The following is a 21,131-nucleotide window of genomic DNA, read 5'->3' as shown; positions in this document are numbered from 1 at the left end:
TATGATTTTGCAATAACCCCTCTAATTAAATTCTTTTTAAATTATCCTAGTTTCTTACCAGAATCCCTCATACATGAATTTATGAAGTTAAGGATCCCTAAAGCAAGTTTTTAAAACATATTTGTGTGTGATTTTCTTCCATAAAAAGTCACATACCAGTTGGGTCGTCCCTTCTCATAAGGACATTGTGAGGGCAGAATAAGAAAGCAAAATGAAAGGGTCTGGAAAGGAGAAGAGAAAATCAATTCATGGTAAGGTGTTAACACCACTTACACATACCAGGTCTTCTTTCAGTCATAGTGAGGAGCAAAGGTAAACTGCTTAGTCACTAGCAATCCCAGGACAAGATCTTCTGTGCTTTCTGGCATAGTTTTCATTAGGCAACATATCACTTTCTATCAATAAATCTGCTGAGCATGAAAAACTTGTTGCACACATTCCAAACTTTGTCAGAACATGCCCACACTTGGCTGGGTGATGCCCCTTTTGTGGGCACATATGTCCAGTGACTGAGGCAAATAAGTCACACTGGAAATTACCAAGTGCAGGGAAACAGCATATGACTTGGGAGAGTGCCATTCACAGCAGCTCGGTGTATCTGACCAAATTCAAAGGGGAAATTCTCTAGGCATCCCTCTCCTTCAATCCTGGCCATGGGCAGGGGCAGGAGGATCTGGAATATTAAGTGAACAAACTTGAACCTAACTGTAAAGTTTCTCTCTCTGATTTTTTGTCAGATTTTCACAGTTGCTGTGTGGTTTGTCATGTACTCCAAATCTGAGTCCATTCCTTAAGAAAGATCCCAGCTCCCTGCACTCCTCAAATTTCTTGTGCTGGTAACTTAATCCCTAGTGCAGCCCATGTTAAAGGTAATTATAAGAGCTCTGCCCTCATGAATGGGTTAGCCATTATTGCAGGAGTTATAAAAGAGTTTTGCTGGGCTGTTTGCCTCCTACCCCTGCTCCAACTGGCAAACCGGCCAGCTCTCTCACTCTGCAGCTGGCTCCCATCTGCCCCCTGTTGGTCTGCAAATGTGTCCCTGGTTTAACCCTAACTTTAACAACAGACACAACCACAGAAGCCATCTGGATTTAAAAATTCACTTTTGAAAGTGACATCTTAGTTCAGTCATTTAAATTTAATATCTCAAGGATCAGTTTCATTAATTTGTGCTAAACAGAAGGCATCCTGGCATCAGGCGATGGGTGGCAGGCAATTCCTTCTATTAATTCTCAGAAGTTGAACAGGTCAAAGCTGCCTTGTTTAGCACAGTTCCCTTCAATTTCTCTTACAACACCCAAAACAAAGGTACAGGAACTGATTCAGGATATAAGTCCTTCCCTAAAACTGGTTACTCAAGATCTTGGTGATGTAACACAAACATACTAACAAGGGACTTCACAGTGGGACTGTTCAGCCATAGACAGCATGGGCACTGGATTCCTTCACTATCACAGACAAAACTTTATGCACAGTGAGTTCTCACAGTGAGCACATGAAATAAAAGCCAAGGACATATCCTGGAATGGCTTTCCCTTTTTTTAAGAAACAATGTAGGTGACATCCTGATCGCCCTTCGTAGGGCAGATGGTGGACTAGAGGATTCCATCAGAGTCCCTCTGGGTTAAGAACTGTGTGTGTCAGCTCTAGTTTACTAATATATATCCTACTGAATTCTTTTGACAGAATCTTTGCTGTTAATAAAGAGCAAGCATATGGCAAAGACTCAAGAGATTTGAATTATAAAAAAAATACATCAGCTCCCCATCCCCCCTCCTTGGAGACATCATGTAGGTGTCTGGAGGCAGGGGTGTTAATCCCTCTTACCTAGTTTTGTATGAACCATGAACAACTCTTATTGGGTCATATACAGGTATAAATATTCTCCCCAGGAGGCTGTGCATTCTGTGCCTCTGTCTACCCTCAGTCATCTCTGTGTATTAGAAGGTTTTGAAGAAACAGTGAGATTCTAAAATTGTGTGATTTCCTCCCATGCATACCGGTTCTGAATCAAAGACTGAACAGTGACCATCACTGGTCAGGCAGAGCCTGTAGAAAAAGTCAGGCTGTTTTTGCCTATCTCTTTTGTTAGTTTCCTGGTACCATCCTCTGCTGTTATAGATTTTATCCTTCTATACAGGAGTGGCCTGGGATAAAGTGTTGAAACTTAGAAGCATAGCTATGCTCTCAGAACTTTGGGAGAGGGTCCCCTCAGGAGGTTGGAGGCAGGAGTCTATTTGGTCTGTTCCTTGTCTTTCTTAAAAGTGATAATCTGAGCATGAACCTATTTATAGCTTTAAATAAGCCTCCCGTTCAGTACACTGAAGCATACATAATACAATCTCCTGTACTGAACAATGCATAAGCAAGCATTTTGGAGATTTTATTGTACCAGATTGGTGTGATTATAATTAAGAGGATTGGCATACTTAGCTCCCTGGAAAAAGGCTTGACCCAGGTTAACACTTTAATATGAATAACTTTTCTTCTAATTAAAAAAAGAGAGGAATGGTGATTCTTTAATGTCATCTCTTTGCATACATGCCACCTTGTCTTGGTGATTTCAACCCACAGCTTTGTCTCTGTTCATGAGTATATATTTAATCATGTACATTACATGCAAATTACCACTGCCTTTTTATTCTTCTATTGTTATCCAGATCTGCAAAGCATCTTTCTGCATCTGAGAATGGATGGCAGCCTGGAGCTCTTCAACATTATTCCCTTTTGCTAATAATGGTTCCTTTGACACCCAGTTTAAATGTTAAGATACCTGTGGCATAGAGATTTTAAGATCCCATGGATGTTAGTTCTCTTATGGAGTCCTAAGCTTGGGGTATACATTATCTTAAGAAGAGGAAAAGATATGACCCACAGGAAACAAATCTGGTCTCCAAGTATCCTGGATTAAGCTTTTCCAGGGGTCCTGAAAATGCACTACTTTAGGAGATGACAATCGTGTGCCTTTCTTGCCATCATTTCCTTTGCTGCTGAGAGAAAATGCATGATTACCAGAGGAATCTCACTTCACATGATGCTCAGGTGAGGTGGGGAACAAGGCACATTTGTGTAAAGAAACAAACATTCCAAAATTTGCCTGCCTCATTTTGGCTTCATTAAGAGCAAAATGCCCTTTTGAGAAACAGACCTTCCCTGGTAGCAGTTTCAATAACTCTTCAGTCCTCACATTTGGCTTTGACTAAATTCAGAGTTTTTGTGTCAATTAAAAATGATAAATTCTGCTTCTTGAGGAGCAAACGAGTGATCAGTCTGTGTCACCCATGGGAAGACCTGAGATTTCAGATGTATTGGAATCATCCTGAAAAATTCCTGTGGTGAACCCTGGGCGCTGATCTTCATGGGAGACATCTGAGAGGCCTGACATGGCTCCCTGTTGCTTTAATGAGCCACTGGCCTTTAGAGAGTTGAGGTAGCATCCCTCCCCCCAACCACCATTTATCCTTCTTTTCTGGCTCTTTGTAGGAATGGCAAACCACATCCATATCTATCTCCCCACTGTCCAGAAATGTCCAGGACTGAACTCAAGATAGATGTTTGTCCTTTTTTGCTTTTATTTTTAGAGGCACATTGTCTGGAAGTGACATCCATTTACTGGTTATTCATTTTGCTTGCTGCTTCAGGGATGTGGGCAAAGAATGTGGATCTAAATAATTGCTTCCCTTCAGCCAACTCACAGAAGGTGTCCTGCTGCATTTCATATCCTGAGGGAAAGTAAAAGTTATGTGCTGTGCCTGGCAATTATTTTCTATGTTGCTTTTCCTGTCTTGGCCTATGAATGCATCAAGAAAATGACTGTTTATCATTATGAAGTGCTGGGGGTGGGGGGTGGGGAAATACGGGACAGATGTACAGTGAGAAGGGAAGTTTCCAGATCTTTTCTTCTACTCCTACTTCCTTTCAGATTTTCTGATTTTTTATGATAGAAAGTTATTTGCATTATCGGATTGACCTGCCTGTCTCAGATATTTTTCCAAGCAAAATTTTTTACTTAGATAGGCTTAACTAATGATGGAAAGAATTTAATCCATCTGTGAAAAACCTTTAATCTTCATGGAAAAAGAAATCAGATGCATAGGGGCTTTGTAAATTTCACTTGCCTCTGCTTCGCTTCCTTCCATTCATAAAATAATTGATTGCATGTGCATAAGAGAAAGAAACCAACTAGACATATTCTGCAAAATGCATTTTACACTGTTGGTATCCATAAGTGATACCACCAACCACCGTTGGTATCCATAAGTGAGGTTGTGGTAAAATGAGATTGCATTTGATCAAGTGCCTATGTTGATGAAGATAGTTCTATGAGTAAATATGCTATTAATAAAATAACAATGCACATTTCTGGAGTTCAAACTATGTACACGGCTCATTGGGCAAGTGCTTGGCCAGAAAAATCACACAAGGAATCTACTATTATCATCTGGCCAAGTCTAAAACAAAACTCTGGATTTCACCACCCAATATTTATTCTTCCCCAGTACTTCCTCATCTCAAGTAACTTTGGCAGCTCCTAACTCATTCTAATCTTAAATCTAGAAACCAGTAATTTCTGGCTAATCTCTTTCTCCTTGTGTCCAAAATCCAATTTTACAACAAATTTTCCCCAACAAGAGAGGGAGATTCCCAATTTGGCTTCTTTGGTGTAATTCCTGCTTAGTTCTCAGAACTTACCTCCCCATCAGGCATCCCTTTCTCACTTTCCAGACACATCAGCTTTTCTATTTTTTAAATGTGCCACACTTTTCAGATGTTTATACTTACTATATCTCAAGCTTTTCCATTTTGTCCCAAGTACATTGCAATAACTTTTGCCTAAGTACTACTACCTCCAGATTACTATATGGAAATAGCTCCCAGACTGGTCTATATAATATACTTTCACTCTTGCTCACTTATAAAGACCTAGCAGTAATAATGAGTCTTGAATCATGAATGTAATCATGTCATACCATCACCTTAAGGATATCATGGCTTTCCATTGCTCTTAGGGGGAAAAATCTATATTTCCTAACTTGGACTATATAATCTGATTGCTGCTGGCCCATCTGACCACTCCTTCCATCACCATTCTTCTCACTCCCCATGTCTCACTATTCCAGACTTATTTTTTCTTCCCTTGAACTAGTTTCTGCCTCCGAGCTTTGCATAACTGCTCCTTTCTTCTAGAAAACACATCCCCAGTCTTCACCTGATTGGCACCACATCATGATTATAATTTTATACTTTCAAGTGAAAAATACGTAGTTATCAATGGGATATCATGCAATCATGTTATTCCACCATTGAGGAAAGTTGAATGACAGATGAAATAGTAGACCTTAAGTGAGTAACTTTGAATTTTGGGTATAGGAGTTGAGTTGAGACTGAGTTCACAAACACCTCTCTGGAAGAGATGATATACATCTTTCTCTTATTTAGTCATAATCACCGTGAACAAATCAAATATTTATGTATTCATATTGCCCTACTTTCTGTCCAATGCCAACTCTAGATAGAGGAAAACTCAACTCTGGAGAGTACAGAATTGGCAAGTCAACATAAGAGATGAACCACCCCTACAGATAAAGAGTCTGAGGTGGAGGGAGATGAGCTAACCCCTCTAAGGTCAAAGTGAATTGACAGAGGTAGAGTTAAATCCAGAATTGATGTCCAAGAACTCACCACTCCTCCAGAGATATGCTGGTCATGTCATGATCACACCTTCTTACCCTATACATTTGTTTCTATAGCATTCTTATCCTATAACATTTGATCTGAATGCACAATCTAACACATGATTCAAAATACCCTTTCCTAATGACTCATGTGTGTATGTTTGCCTTGTCTCTACATCTGTAAGCTCCCTGAGTCCTCCAAAGACCGATCTTTTATAGTCCCTTGGCATATAGAAGATTATTCATAAATATTTGTTATTTAGGTAGGTATGTTTCTTTCATATCTCTGGAGAAATTCAGTCTAGTTCTTATTAAATACTTTCTGAAGAATTCATAGCTTTATTGATATTTTTACACAGTAATATTATATAAAATAAAATTCTTAGGATGCAAAGTTCAATTTAAATAGAATGACTATTGAGTTTGTCTGGATGGATTTACATATACACGCAAGCGCACACACATATGCACACATTTATTCACTCTACTCTAATTCACCCCTAAAAGAATTTGCTAATGGAATAACAATAAATCATCGTTCATGTTACCACAGTTGGATTAATCTTATCCAACTGGATGGGAAGCAGTTTGAAGCAGATGTAATATTGAAATCACAGTGGGAGATAGAAAAAGTGGATTCCATTCTTCCAGCTCAATCATTCTTCATAGGCTCATATCCCTGGGTGGTCTCAGACAACTGTTTATCTCAAATAATCCACGAAGAGAAACTTTGCTACTACCCAGTGGGGCAGAGTTGCTTCCTCAGAGAATGGATGACGGGGCAACAGATAACATAGTTGATGCATAACTTCAACCAGGTGATCATAACTCGTTTGCTAACTAATTCCTGCAATAATCACATGAAAAACAGCTAAGTGGGCATACTAGAAAGTTCCTAGACTCTAGACCACACATATAGAAAAGGGAAGTTTACCTCACTGATAGCAGTGCTGGCATTTTTGTGGCCAAGAGGGTGGACATTTTTCTGTGGCCATCCAGTTACACTACAGAATTATTCCCTTATATGGTGATAAAGGATTTTTCTGTGTGTTGACCTGGCTATGTATAAAAGGGAAAAATTCACAGTTCTCAGCTTTTCTGACATGGCAGATATCTCACTTCATGTGGCCTGCCAATACCACCAAAAATTCAACCATGCCTCTGTGAGACGCAAGGAGAAGCAATGAGGAGGAAGCTGTATTCACTCCCAGCATCCTGCTCTGATTTATACCCTTTGCATTGCTCATCAGCTGCTCTGGGAATAAAATAAAGAAAAAAATCACCTTGAACTGAATCCACATTGCTATTCTCTCCCGATTCTCTAATCTGCAACAGTCATCTTGGTCTGATTTGCTGCAACTCTTCTATGTTCTGGGAATGCAAAGATCACTCAGCTGGAGTCCTTTCATTAAAAATTTTGAGACATAGACAAATTAACACACACACACACACACACACACACACACACACACACACACACACACAATATGCACAAAGAAATACTGAGATGCCAAGGGGAGTTCTAAGAATGGAGTGACTTGCTCTGTTAGGGTTAGGGAGAGCAGGATATAGGAGAGAAGACAGAAGGGGGGGGGGGGATTGAGAATTCTCTTTGAACCAGGTCTTGAAGACGAATGAGGAGCTATTCATGCTATCCAGAAATGAATGACATCCTGGGCAGAGGAGAGAAGGTGTTGAAAGTTGGAGCATGGGACATAACTGATTCAATTCATGGTTGCAGATGTGGTTGAAACCTTAGCTAGATAAAGTCCCTGAGGAGAAAGGAGGAAGTAATTAGAACTCACAGGATGGAATCACTGGCAACATTAAAATGGGAGAAGTTGAGAGTCCTGAACAATGACTGAAAAGGAGTTTGCAGGAGGCATGTGGAGAACCAGCAGAGAAGTTCCTAAGAGAGCCCAGGGAGCATGGTGGTGCACGCTTGTAATCCCAGCATCTGGGAGGCTGAGACAGGAGGATTGAAGTTCTTGGACAGCCTCAGCTACTTACTGAAGTCCTTTGTAACTCAGTGAGACCCTGTTTCAAAATAAAGAATAAAAAATGGGGCTGGGTACCTTGGAGCTAGAATGCTCCTGGGTTCCATTCCCAGTACCTCAAAAAAGAAGGAAAGATAGAAAGAAAGAAAGGAAGAAAGAAAGAAAGAAAGAAAGAAAGAAAGAAGAAAGAAAGAAAGAAAGAAAGAAAGAAGGAAGGAAAGAAAGGAGAGAGAGAGAGCCCAGGGAGCAGATGTTGAGTGACGGGCACCTACTGGAGCTGGCAATGTAATGACCAGTGGTTTCCCTTGTAGGGTAGCAAGGTTATAGTTCATGGAGCTATGAAGGCAAAAATAAATCAGCATTGGTGATAGAATGAATGGAAGCCAAGCAAAGTGGCACACACCTGGAATCCAAGTATTTGGGAGGATAATACAGAAGAATCACAGGTTTGAAACCAGCCTCAGCAACTTAGGGAGGCTCTCAGCAACCTAAAGATATCTTGTTTCAAAATTTAAAAAAAATGGCTGGGTGTGTAGCTTGAAGGCTGAACATCCCTGGGTTCAATTCCTAGTACTATAAAAATAAAATAAAATAAAATAAGAAAGAGTGGATAGAAGGAGAAATACAGATAATGATGTAGACTACTCTCCTAGAAGGTTACTCAAATAAGAAGCCTATTATGAAATGAAGGACAAAACAAAGGATGCATACAACAAAAACAGTTTTTGTTTTAAATTACAGTGAGGAAGAAGGAGTTAGAGAGGAGATAAACATTTATTGTAATATTTAAATAAAATGATTGCTAGAGAATGAAAATGAAGCACCTGTTGATGGAGGAAGGTGCTAAAGGAGAGTGATGCTCCAAGACAGGGTTGAAGGAGGTATACCTGAACACAGATGCGCCTTGTCTGGGGAAGTTATGCTATATGAAAAGTAGGAGGCAGGTAAGGATTCTCTTAAGATTTAGGCATCAGAATCAAGTGGGGAGAGATTTCTCAGGGAAGAAGGGCCATTTAAGGCTAAATTTGGTCCTGGAGTTGAACAAGATTTGTCCTTTTTAAATGAGGAATGTCAAAATGCTCATCCCTTTTTCCAAATAAACTCCTATTTTCTAGATGAAAAAAGAAAAATAGGAGGCTGGCCTGACTTTGACAACTGGACTATTTCTACATAAATATCCATACTTTTGGTGCCTTTATTCATGATGATTTCACATTTGAATAATTCAAAATACTTAATAAAACATTTGGGTTTTAAATACAATAACACAGTATCTGTAGTCAAAGGCAAGGGAGATTTTAAGATACATTTATGAATAAAAGTTACTGACAAACCTAATCTATGGGAAAAAGCAAAATAGAAAGCACACAAAGGCCTTTTACCTATCAAGTAAACCTTTGGCATATTTGTACTTGGATTCAGTGTATCTCCCTTCCCCTAGCAGCTGATATTCATGAAATGCAATGACATCAGCATAACAGCAACTTAAAAAAGATGAAGTATCTTTCCCTTAATTAATGTCTACAAAGAGATTTAATGATGAAAAGTGCCATTAAGTGCCAAGGATTATTAATTATTTTTTGCTACAAGAGGTGTAGAGTCCTCATTATATACTGTTTTAAATATTATAAAATATTTACAAAGTAAGTTTAAAAATTGTAAACAAGCCAAATAGAAAGGAATTTTCCTTTCTAGGTTAAGCTATGATGAAAACCCAAAAGCAAGCTCATTTGCATGAGAACCGAGCAGCCTTCAATCCATGCTCCAAAGATTCCTGCCACTCGGTTCTTTCCCCATGTCTCTTGCACTTCTGCTATTTGCATACACTGAAGCAAGTTCCCACTGGAAAACTTGGCAAAAATGTGACTCCTATCTGATGGCCAAAACACATGGGATCCAACATGTCCCACTTTTGCCTGTTCACCTTCTGTGGGGCTACCCCTTGCAGACTGGGTTTCTGAACCAACTTCCAAAATTCCTTAGCTGTAGGGGAGGCAAAATTCAGAATTATTTGGAAACAGTGGGCCTGGTATCAACTGGAATAGTATCCTAGCCCAGTCTTAGGTTGGTCTAGAATTAACAGCTCAATTCACCCATTTAATCGAATATTTACTTTCTACCACACTCTTGCTCTCAAACTATACATTGCTGACCACAGGATTTTACCTCTCTCATTACTGTTTTATGGTAAGCCATGCCTTCTTCTTGTGACATAGGGCCAAAGAAAGGCAAGTTTACCTGACAGGGAGAATATTTATTTATATTTTTAAAAACTTTTTATTGGTGCATTGTAGTCATACATCTTAATGGAATACAAGATGGTGGAGATACACATGCACACATCACTCAATTAGCCCTTACATAATTCCTGCCCCGTTCCCTCCCACTTCCTCCTTCTCATGTTTGGCTTGTTGATTGACATTTATATGTTTGTCAAAGTGCATTAAAGAATTTCCTTCTTTTCCCCTCCCATCCCCTCACTTAGGTATCCTTATTTGCTCATCTGTAGAATTTCCTTCTTCATGTGGAGTTCCTTGTATGACCCATTTTCTGCATATTGGGGACAGCATCTGATTCCTTATTATTTGTGACTGACTTATCTCACTTAGCATAATATCCTCCAGTTCCATCCATTTTCCTGTAAATGACATAATTGTGTTTTCTTTTATGGCTGAGTAAAACTCCATTGTGAACATAGCCTATAGTTTTCTGATCCATTCATCTGTTGATGGATATTTTAGCTGGTTCCATAATTTGGCAATGGTGAATTATGCAGCTATAAACATAAATACACATACATCAGATACATAGACCAATGGAGCAGAATATAAGACTCAGAAACAAATCTATGCTCTTACAGCCAACTGATTTTTGGCAAAGAGGCCAAAAATATATGCTGAAAAAGATAGCCTGTTCAATAAATGGTGTTGCAAAGCTGGTTAACCATATGCAGAAAAATGGAAATAAATCCCACTTTATGACCCTGCACAAGAGTTAATTCAAGATGAATCAAAGACTTGGAAATTAGACCAGAGACCTTGAGGCTCCTTGAAGAGGGCAGAGGTCCAACACTGCAACACACAGGAACAGCTTAAAACTTTCTCAAAAAAACCCCAAAGGCACAACCAACTAAAAAGTGAATCAATATGTGGGATTGCATGAAACTGAAGAGCTTCTATACAGCAAAGGAAACTGTCAAGAACCACAATCGAGAGCCAACACAGTGGGAGAAGATTTTTGCCACCTACTTCTCCGATAGAGGACTAATATATTGAATTTGCTTAACACTAAAAAAAAAAAAAATAAACAACCCAATCAAAAAATGGGCAAGCGAACTAAATAAACACTTCACGAAAGAAGAAATTCACATGGCTGATAAATGCATGAAAAAAGTGCTCAACATCATTTAGCAACCAGAGAGATGCAAATCAAAGCTACCCTGAGATTTCACTTAACTCCAAGTAGAATGGCAATCATTCAAAACACAAACAACAACAAATGCTGAAATGTGTATAAGTGTATAATAACAAACGAAAATGTGTATAAATGGGAACTCTAATACTTTGTTGGTGGGATTGCAAATTAGTGCAACCACTTTGGAAAACAGTATGGAAGAGGATTTTCAGAAGAATGGGAATGAACTTAACATATAAGCCTGCAATACCACTTCTGGGTATCTACCCCAAAGAAAGGAAAGGAAAGAATATTTAAATTTCATTTTTTAATCTTTCATCTGACAACACATTAATTCTTAACTATTTCTGGAGCTTTCTTGGCTATTCAAGTCACCAGATAAGTTCTTGGGGTTGCATCCAACTTGTCTTGGAATTTAGCTTCCCAATTGATTGATGGATGGCTTAGATTCATCTCAGTACAGATGACAGTACCCTTAAATTAGCAGAGAATGACACACAGGTTCATAATCCCTCTCAAGCTGCTACTTTGAGTCTAAGAGCATTCATTTCCTGGGAGTTCAAATAATTATGCTTCACCTGTGCTACATACTCCATAATTACATTATTTTCTTAATTATGCTTGATGACAAAGTTATCAAAATCCAACATGATCAAAACCAAAATAAAATCTGGGAGCCAAATGTCTCTTGCTGCATCATCAGAGTAATTTATAAATAGAATGTTTTATACATTTCTAGAAGGGGAAGCAACTAGATCCTTGGTTAAACCTACTCCAGTTCAGTGGCTACCTTGGGAACTAAATGGCAAAAGTTTTGGAAATACCGTAGGTTTTTCTATACATTGGTGGGTGTGGAGAGGGGTATCACCACAATAGTAGACAGTGGGTGGTGACAGGTTACCCACTTAGACAGATGTCTAAGGGTGAGGGGGAAGGTACTCATATCATTGCTAGGGAGACCAAATGCAGTTCCCATTTCTTTGATTACTTCTTCTTCTTCCCTTTCCTTCTCCTACTTCAATCCTGCTTTTCTACTTCCTTTCCCCTTCCATTTGATTCCATTTCTTCCATTTTTCCTCTTAATTTAAATTTTCTCAACATATCTCATTTGGCTTTGTATTAAAACCTTTGTAACTGTATCAGGTAAGCCTTGCAGGTGCATCTAAAGATACTGATGACTGTTGACCAAGGATGCTGGAATCAACTTGGGCTGAGATTATGTCTCTGAAGTTTCAGTGTGATTTGTTCACATCTAGGTCTGATAGCAACAGGAAAGATTTTTCTTAGAACATGCAAGAGTAAGATTTCCTTTAAAAAGACACAGGATAGCATCGCAAATGCTCTTACTCTTTTCCAAAGGGAGCAGTTTTATAGGTCATGATTTGGTGGGAGTTCTCATTGGCCAAGGGATACTTAGAAACTGGATCTTGATAGCCCTCATTACTCTGCATTTATTCTCACATATTCCATCATTTGAGGGTAACCAAATCCATCAGAGTATTTCTTAGGCAGGAAACATCTGTATGTGTTTGAATAATATAATCCTTGAATAAGCTTTGCATAGGGCAGCTGGGGAATTATAAGTATAATAATAATAATTATAATAATCAATAATATAATAATATAATTATAAGTATGATTATATTATTATTATTATTATTATTATTATTATTATTATTTTGTGATACTTGAGATTGAACCCAGGAGCATCCTACTTCTGAGCTACACATTTAGTGATTTTTTTTTGTTTTTGCCTTCTTTATATTTAATTGGTGCATTGTAGTCATACATCTTAGTGGAGTACAAGATGGCAGAGGCATACATGCACACATCACCCATTTAGCCCTTACCCAATTCCCACCCCATTCCCTCTCCCCTTCTTGCTTCTCATGTTTGGCTTAGTGATCGACTTTGAAAAGTTTGTGAATGTACATAATGAATATTAGGGAGTTTCTCTTTTCCCTCCCACCATTCCCCTCAGTTGGGTCACATTATTTGTTCATCTATTGTTACTTCTTCTTTATCTAGAGTTCATCCTATGACCCATTTTCTCCCTAGCTTCCAAATATTAGGGAGAGCATACAACTTTTCACTTTTTGTGACTGACTAATTTCAGTTAGCATAATATTCTCCAGTTTCAGCAATTTCCCTACAAATGACATAATTTTGTTCTTCTTTAGGGATGAATAAAATTCCATTCTGTACATATTCCATAGTATGGTAATCCATTCAATTGTTGTTGGGCATTTAGGCTGGTTCTATAGCTTGGAAATTGTGAATTATGCAGCTATGAACATAGATATGCATGCATTAGTTTGGTAGCTTGGTTTTCATTCTTTTGGGTAGATACCCAGAACTGATGTTGCTGGATCATATGGCAGGCTTGTTCCCATTCTGAGTATCCTCCATGCTGTTTTCCAAAGTACTTTGCACTATTTTGCAATCCCACCAACAATGTATTAGAGTTCCCACTTCTCCACAACCTTGACAGTATTTGTTGTTTTAGTGTTTTTAATGATTGTCATTCAAATTGGAGTTAGATAAAAATCTCAGAGTAGTTTTTATTTGCATCTTTCTGATTGCTAATGATGTTGAACATCTTTTCATACATTTATTGGCCATCTGAATTTCTTATTTTGTGAAGTGTCTATTTAGTTCACTTGCCCGTTTTTTTATTGGCTTGTTTTCTGTTCTTCTTATGTGGACACTCAGCGCTATGAATTTTCCTCTTAATACTGCCTTCAAGGTGTCCCAGAGGTTTTGATATGTTGTCTCTAATTTCATTTGTTTCTAGGAATTTCTTAATTTCATCCCTTACCTCTTCCATGACCCATTCCTGATTCAACAGTGTGATGTTCAGTCCCCACATATTTATGTGCTTACTCTGGATCTTCTTATATCTGATTTCTAGTTTTATTTCACTGTGGTCTGAAAAGATGCAGAAGAATATATCACATTTTTTCATTTTTTAGTGCTCACATTTTGGCCCAGGATATAATCTATTTTGGAGAAGTTTCCATGAGCAGCAGAGAAAAATGTGAACTTTGCTATAGTAAGGTGAAATATTCTGTATGTGTCTAAAAGGTCCATTTGCTTTATGGTGTTCTTTAGGTCTGAGGCATCTTTACTGGCCTTTTGTCTATAAGATCTGTCTAGTGATGTGAGAGGGGGTGTTGAAGTCTCCCAGCATTATTGTTTTGAGATCTATGTGTGGCTTAATGTCACAAAGAGTTTGTTTTATAAAAATGGCTGTACCTTTTGCTGTTTGAGGCATTAATGTTGACTATCATTATTTTCTTTTTCTGGGTTGTTCCTTTTACCAGTTTAAATGGCCTGCTTTGTCTCTTCTGATAAACTTTGGCTTGAAGTCTAATTTGTCTGATATTATAGTTACTACTGCTTGTCTTTAAGTTCTATTGACATGGATTAACTTGTTTCAGCCTTTCACCTTTAGTTTGTGAGTATCTTTAATTGTAAGGTTTTTTTCTTGCAGGTATCAGATAGATGGATTCTGGTTTTGAATTTATTTTGCCACATGTCTTTTTGTTGGGAAGTTGAGGACATTGATATTCAGCATGATTATTGAGAGATGATTTTTAATTCCTAACATTTTGATTTTTAACTTTGTTTGAGGTAGTATTCATTCTTCTTTGTTTAGTTGTTTGTTTGATGGAAATTATTGTTTCTCTGGTTCTGGCATTTATTACTTATATCTTCTTTGTAATTAATAGCTTTGAGTACTTTCTCTATTGCTGGTTTGGAAGAGATAAATTCTTTCAGTTTCTGTTTATCATGGAAGACTTTTTCTCTTGTCAAATTTGAGAGATAGTCTTGCTAGATAGGAAATTTTTGGCTGACAATTGTTTTCTTTCAGAGTTTGGAATATGTTACTCCATGCTTTTCTAGACTTTATGACTTGGTTTGGGAAATCTGCAGTGATTCTAACTGGTTTGCTTCTAAATGTCTCCTGTTCTTTTGCTTTTTTTGCCTTTAATACCCTCTTTTTGGTGTCTACATTAGTCAGTTTGACTATTGTTTTGTATTGTGAACCTTTTCTCTGATCTTGTCTAAACGAGGTTCTCTGTACCTGTGTACTGACTGCTTTTACTATGTTTGGAAAATTTTCTGACATTACTTCTTTGAAAAGATTGTTGATCCCTTTGGTTTCACCTTCTATTTCCTCTTCTATGCCTATTATTCTTAGGTTAGCTTTTTAAAGATGGGTCCATCTCTCTTCAATGTCTAATTCATGCTGTCAATTTTTTTTTTCTAAATCATATACTGTATGTTCATTTTTGGAGTGATCATCTTCTTAGAGCAAGATTCTATTTTTCATGTGGTCAAATCTACTTTTTAAAGTTCTTATTGATGACTTCACTTCAATGATTGCATCCTTCACTTCCTTCAGATTTCTCTTTAGACTTTTTTTCTGATTCCTCTTTAGACTGTCAGATTCTTTGTTTATTTTTTTTCTTTATTTCTTGCAGGATCTCTCTAATTGTTTTTAAATCTGATATAATTTCTTCTATTAAATTTCAGATTTTTCCTTCTGGTGATCTTTGTAATTATGTATTGCTAGGTTCTGTTATTATGGCATTGTGGGAGCTCATTGCTTCATTGCTCTTCCTCTTTCTCATTATTTCAGGTTTATTAAGTTTGTATCTTTGTTGCTCTTGATAGCTTTCTCTCACTCTGTGTGTGTTAGCTGGTACATACAAAGGTAAATTTTATTTTATTCAATGATGAAGGTTGATAAGGGGGAAGATGATGAAGTAGTAAACACAGAATAGGATAAAGAAGCAGATAAGAGCAAGTAGACTGAGAGTTTAGTTTAGTAAGGTAATTGATGGTAGATATTAGTACATATGGAGGATTGTAGTAACCAATGTAGAATATTCATTATAGTGTTATGAAGTTGATTTAGTATAAGACAAAGAAAAGTAAAAACAAAAGAGATAGAAGAGAGTAGATACAGATGAGGAAGAAGTTTGTAAAAAAGGGGTGGGGAAGAAAGCAAACACACACACATCACTCACATAACAAAACAACAACAAAATAAAATATGCCTTCAAATATATGACTACTGGGCAGAAATGACCTCTGCAGTTCTCTTGGGTCTGTGTGGATTCTTTCAGGCATTTAATGGTTACATTTATAATAGATTCTCGAGCATGTTCCAAGAAGTCTCATTTGTTCTATAACCTATAGTAGTGATGTCAGTTTATAGTTCTGCTTTTCTGTTTCCTTCAGTGATTGGGACCCTGGCCTGTCTGTGCAAATGCTGAGTGCCAGTGCAAGCCTGTGTCTCTTAACTTTCAAAAAGGACTTTCCTTGGGACTCTCTCAGTCTATGCAGGCAGCCAGTATCACTGGGGCTGGATCTAGTATTAAGCACAGACGTGCTTTCTACAGATCCTGACCCTGCTTCTCTCCCCATCTGTGCAGGAGGTGGGTGCCTCTGGGACCAGACCCAGTGTATAAGTAGGACTTAGCATTCTCCACAGCTAGAGCTAGGTTGATTTGACTTCTGCCTAATCACTCTTTTTGAGTGGTTTGTGGCAGCCTTTTGAGGTCCTACTCAGACACTGCGCCCTGCAGACTATAGACCTCTTGGCCCATTTGGCTCTGGGGACCGTCTACTAATCTGTGCGGCTGCTGTGTCTGACAGAAAACTCCATGCCCACCTTCACCGAGGTGAAACTCAAAGTCTCAGAGGTGGTCTCTCAAGGGAATGGCTGGTTCACTTATGGTGTTGTTTAGCACTACTTTGGATCTCTGGAGGGTGAAGTGAGCTCAGCTGCCACCAGTGCAGATCATAGCTGGGGTTTGGGCAGTTATACCTTTGTAGAGTGTGAGATGAAGGAGCCAACCACTTACAATTTGATGAGCTACAGCCACTTACTTTGCTTCAAGTCATTGGCCTTTTTGCTACGGTCTCTAGAGGCCACAGTGCCAGCAGTCCTGGAGCAGTTAGGCAAGATGGCATGCCATCAGGTGTTCACTTTTTTACACAATCTCTACTTCCATGTGATAAGTATTTTCCACTCTTTTAAAATCATTTGTTACTGTGACATTTTCTGCCTGCAGCCTTTGATGCTGGAGACTCTGCAATATGTGGTTGAGGTTGATGCTGGTGACCCACATGGCCACCTGTGACTTGTTGGGTCTAACCTTAGTGATTTTTTAAATTTTATTTTGAAACAGGGTTTTGCTAAGTTGCTCAGATTGGCCTCAAACCTGTGATCCTCCTGTCTCAGCCTCCCAAATACTAGGATTACAGTCATGTGCCACCATGCCCAATGCAGCCTGGAAATTATGATGAATACCGTGGGCTAAGACACTAGGGACACTATTCTGCTAGCTCCCCTCTTCAGGAGTCTGAGGTACCTCCACTAAATGGTCTTCTTCTGGATCTCTCTTTCTGATCCAGTTACATCTAGGTGAAATGGAGACTGATTATCTCCTGTCTTCTCCAGAGGTGGACATTTCTAACTCCTGTAGAAGGTACAGTGTAAAGAAAAAAGGATGTGACACGCAGGTCAGTTTGGGAACACAAGAGACAGACTTTACCTACTTTATGGTCTGAGGAAGAGTTAGCTTTTGTCTGCAATATTGTCTGGGTGGGCATCAGGTATCTCAGCCACAGGAGGAACCCCTTCTTAATGTCTTGATGAGAGGCAGCACTATGGTTGCTGTGTGGGTGCTTAAGACTTAAGCAAGGTCTTTCCAGTCTTATGACATTGGGGAATAGCTGTCTGCAAGACACTGCTATTTTCAAGCTGTCTGCATATGAAATTATGTATTACACTGGAAGCTTTTGGGCTTATTAGCTTTCATAAGGTAGCAAGCATTAAAAATACTTCCTCAGGGCAAGTAGGCTGTTTAGTGCCAGTGATATCTTACCCCTGTGGCTCAGCATGGGATCCAACCTGAACATTTTATTACCTTCTACACAGATATATTGGAATACGTTGATCATCACCACAGGCTTCTCCCTACTGTTGTGTCTCTATCTGTTGTGTCTCTCTGGGCTGGAATTGTCTTTCTAAGGGCCAGATGGGAACAATTTTTTTTTCTCTAACATTCCATTTTTATAGGATTTCTATCTTATGTGAATTTATGCCAAACATTTAGCTTAGAGACAGGTAAAACAAATTAAGAAAAAAAAATAACCCAAGCACCACCAAAGAAGAAAGCATTTAAATATAAGCAATATTGCAATGTAGGGAGAAACATGGCATATTTGTTTGTTGCTGATGGTCTATGTAATAGAGTATGAAGGTCCATTTCTATGGATTGACGTGTTTGCTCATTTATACTGAGGAAAGGTGCTTTAGATTAATTTTGGAAACTTCAACATTGCAATGTGTTAAATTTTAATTATTTCACTTCCTGCTTGGTATATTAATGTTGTGATTACCCTTGAAAGAGTATTACCGATGATGATTTATGCAAAACCCAGTCAGCTCTACAGCTCCATCAGTTTCAATTAAAACAAGCCACAGAGGACAAGTGCCGCAGCTACATTGCCTTTGCGTCAACATTACTCTCTAGAACAGGTACAGTTTGTTTATGTAAAGCATTACCTCCGTGTACCATGCTGAAACCATCACTTCCAAAGCACAGTTAACCACTGAGAATGGAAATTGTCGAGATTTGGTTAGTGAGTCTTGAATTCAGACTAAAACCATCCAGAAAACTATGTTGATGTATTTCATCTGTATTTCTCTGTTGAGATAGGACATTTGGGGCCAACTTTTTCATGTATGTATGTATGTATGCATTTATTTTTGTGCTGGAGATTGGACCCAGATGTGTTATATCTCCAAGCTACAACCCCAGCCATTTTTAATTTTAATTTAGCTAAATTAATTAATGTTGTGGTACTGGGGGTTGAACCCAGGGGTGTTCTATCTCCAGTCTATGCCTCAGTTTTATTGTACTTTTCATTTGGAAACAGGGTCTCGCTAAGTTGCTGACAGCCTCACTAAGTTGCTGTGGGTAGCTTCAAATTTGTGATCTTCCTCTCTCAGCCTTTCAAGTTCTGGAATTATAGATGTGTGCCACCATGCCCGGCAACCCTTCCCTTATTTGAATTGTTCAAGGGCTGAACTGGCCAAAAGAAATTGCTGGACAGTTGGCATTTTTTGATTTCAGTAAATAGTATTTGACCAGTCTCTGGACAACAGAGACATTTAGAGTTAATCATAAAATACGTGTTCTTTCTAGAATGAAGGACAGGCTTCAGAGCTCATTAATCTCAATGACTTCAACTACCCAGAGGTCATAGGGTTTTTCATGGTGCATTCGCAGTACCCAGGCGCTCTAATTACTAATTTGGCTGCACAGTTATTGAAATCTCCTCTATACCTGGCAGCCTTTCCTAAATCTAGTCCAAACAGTGTCATTGAGTTTGCCCGCCAGACCCAGGAGGGGCTCTTCTTTCTGAGTACCAGTGAGATGGGCAGCCAAACCCGATTTCGATGGCAGTTCCATTTTAATCACATTTGGAAATGCTTGACTACAGGCTGCCCATTTATAAAGTCAAGGGAGCCCATACTTGCCAAGTAAGAGTGCTCTGGCCAATTTACCAAGAGCAGAGTCTAATCTCGAGCAAAGAAAAGGAAAGGACATCTACCTTCCTCTTGATATTTTTGTACTGGGAATGAATTTAGGGGTTTTCTACCTCTGAACTGTAATCCCATTCCTTTTTTATTTTGAAACAGTCTTGTTAAGTTTCTGTGCACTGGCTTTGAATATGTAATTCTCCTATCTCAGTCTCCCAAATACCGGGATTATAGGGATAAACTATCACACTTCCTTTCTTCTTTTACAGAGACCCATGGCTGGGATGGATCTGGGAGACCCAGGGCCCTTCAGGGATTCTTTATGGTCTCAAATTGATTTTACATTCCAATAATCTCTTGGCCCTCCTCTTCCTCACTCCAATAGCCTTCCTACCCCAGGGCCTTTGTTCTGGCTGTTCTCTCTAGCTGAAAAGATTTGCCATTTTATTTTGGACAGTCCATTTGATTTCATTTCTGATTTATTTAGGTGTGTGATCAAATGTCTCTTTCTCAGAGGCCTTTGATCATCATTAAATTCTTTATCCCTATGTACTTCCTTGATGAACTATACTGAGGTTTAGAAGTTTTCTTCTGTATTATCTGACCTTTTGTGGCACGCCCAGTAGGGAGCTCAGAGCTGGGATGACACTGTCATCAGTCAGTCCTCTGTGTTTAGGAAGTTGATATTTTATTTATTTATTTATTTATTTATTTATTTATTTATTTATTTATTTTTGGTACTGAGAATGGAACCCATGGGTATTCTACCTTCTAGCTACACTCCCAGCCCTATTTTTTATTCTTTATTTTGAAATAGAATCTCATTGAGTTGCAATGGGCCTCACTGAGTAGCTGAGGCTGACTGTGAACTATGATCCTCCTGTCTCAGCCTCCCAAGTGCTGGAATTACAAGCTTGTGCCACCATGCCTGGCAGAAGTTGATATTTCAATCTTGTTTGAGTTCACACTCCCACTTATCCAAAAGACATTTATTTATTTACTACAGGCTGAGCAACCTTCATGTAAAAATATCATCTTTAAATTTTAAATCTCACCCTTAAATTTACTGAAATCTGAAACCTTTTGAGCACCAATATGATGCTCAAAAGATTTCATATTTTGGAGGACTTGGGAATTTGGATTTTTGTATGAGGGTGTTCAGTTGGTAAAGTCTATGCAAATATTACCAAATCTGAAAATCTGTAAATTCTGAAACACTTCTTCCCTCAAGCCTTTTTGAATGGGGTATACTCAACTGGTAGTATAGAAATCATCCACTGAAAGATGTTTTTCCAGAAATAAAGTTACTCTTTGATACTGTTTCTGGGAAGCAAGTTCTTCTTGTGCTCTCTGTAGACTCAGATTTGTAATGTAATGTGACCGTTCAAAAGATGGCATTTTTACTGGGCAAATGTGTGGCTAGATAGTGTGACAAGGGTTAAAGCTCTGTCATTATTTTCCTGGACAAGCTGTCAGGCC

Source organism: Muscardinus avellanarius, assembly GCF_963383645.1.
Source record: "Muscardinus avellanarius genome assembly, chromosome: 2".
Taxonomy (NCBI): Eukaryota; Metazoa; Chordata; class Mammalia; order Rodentia; family Gliridae; genus Muscardinus; species Muscardinus avellanarius.
This window is presented reverse-complemented; position numbering follows the sequence as displayed.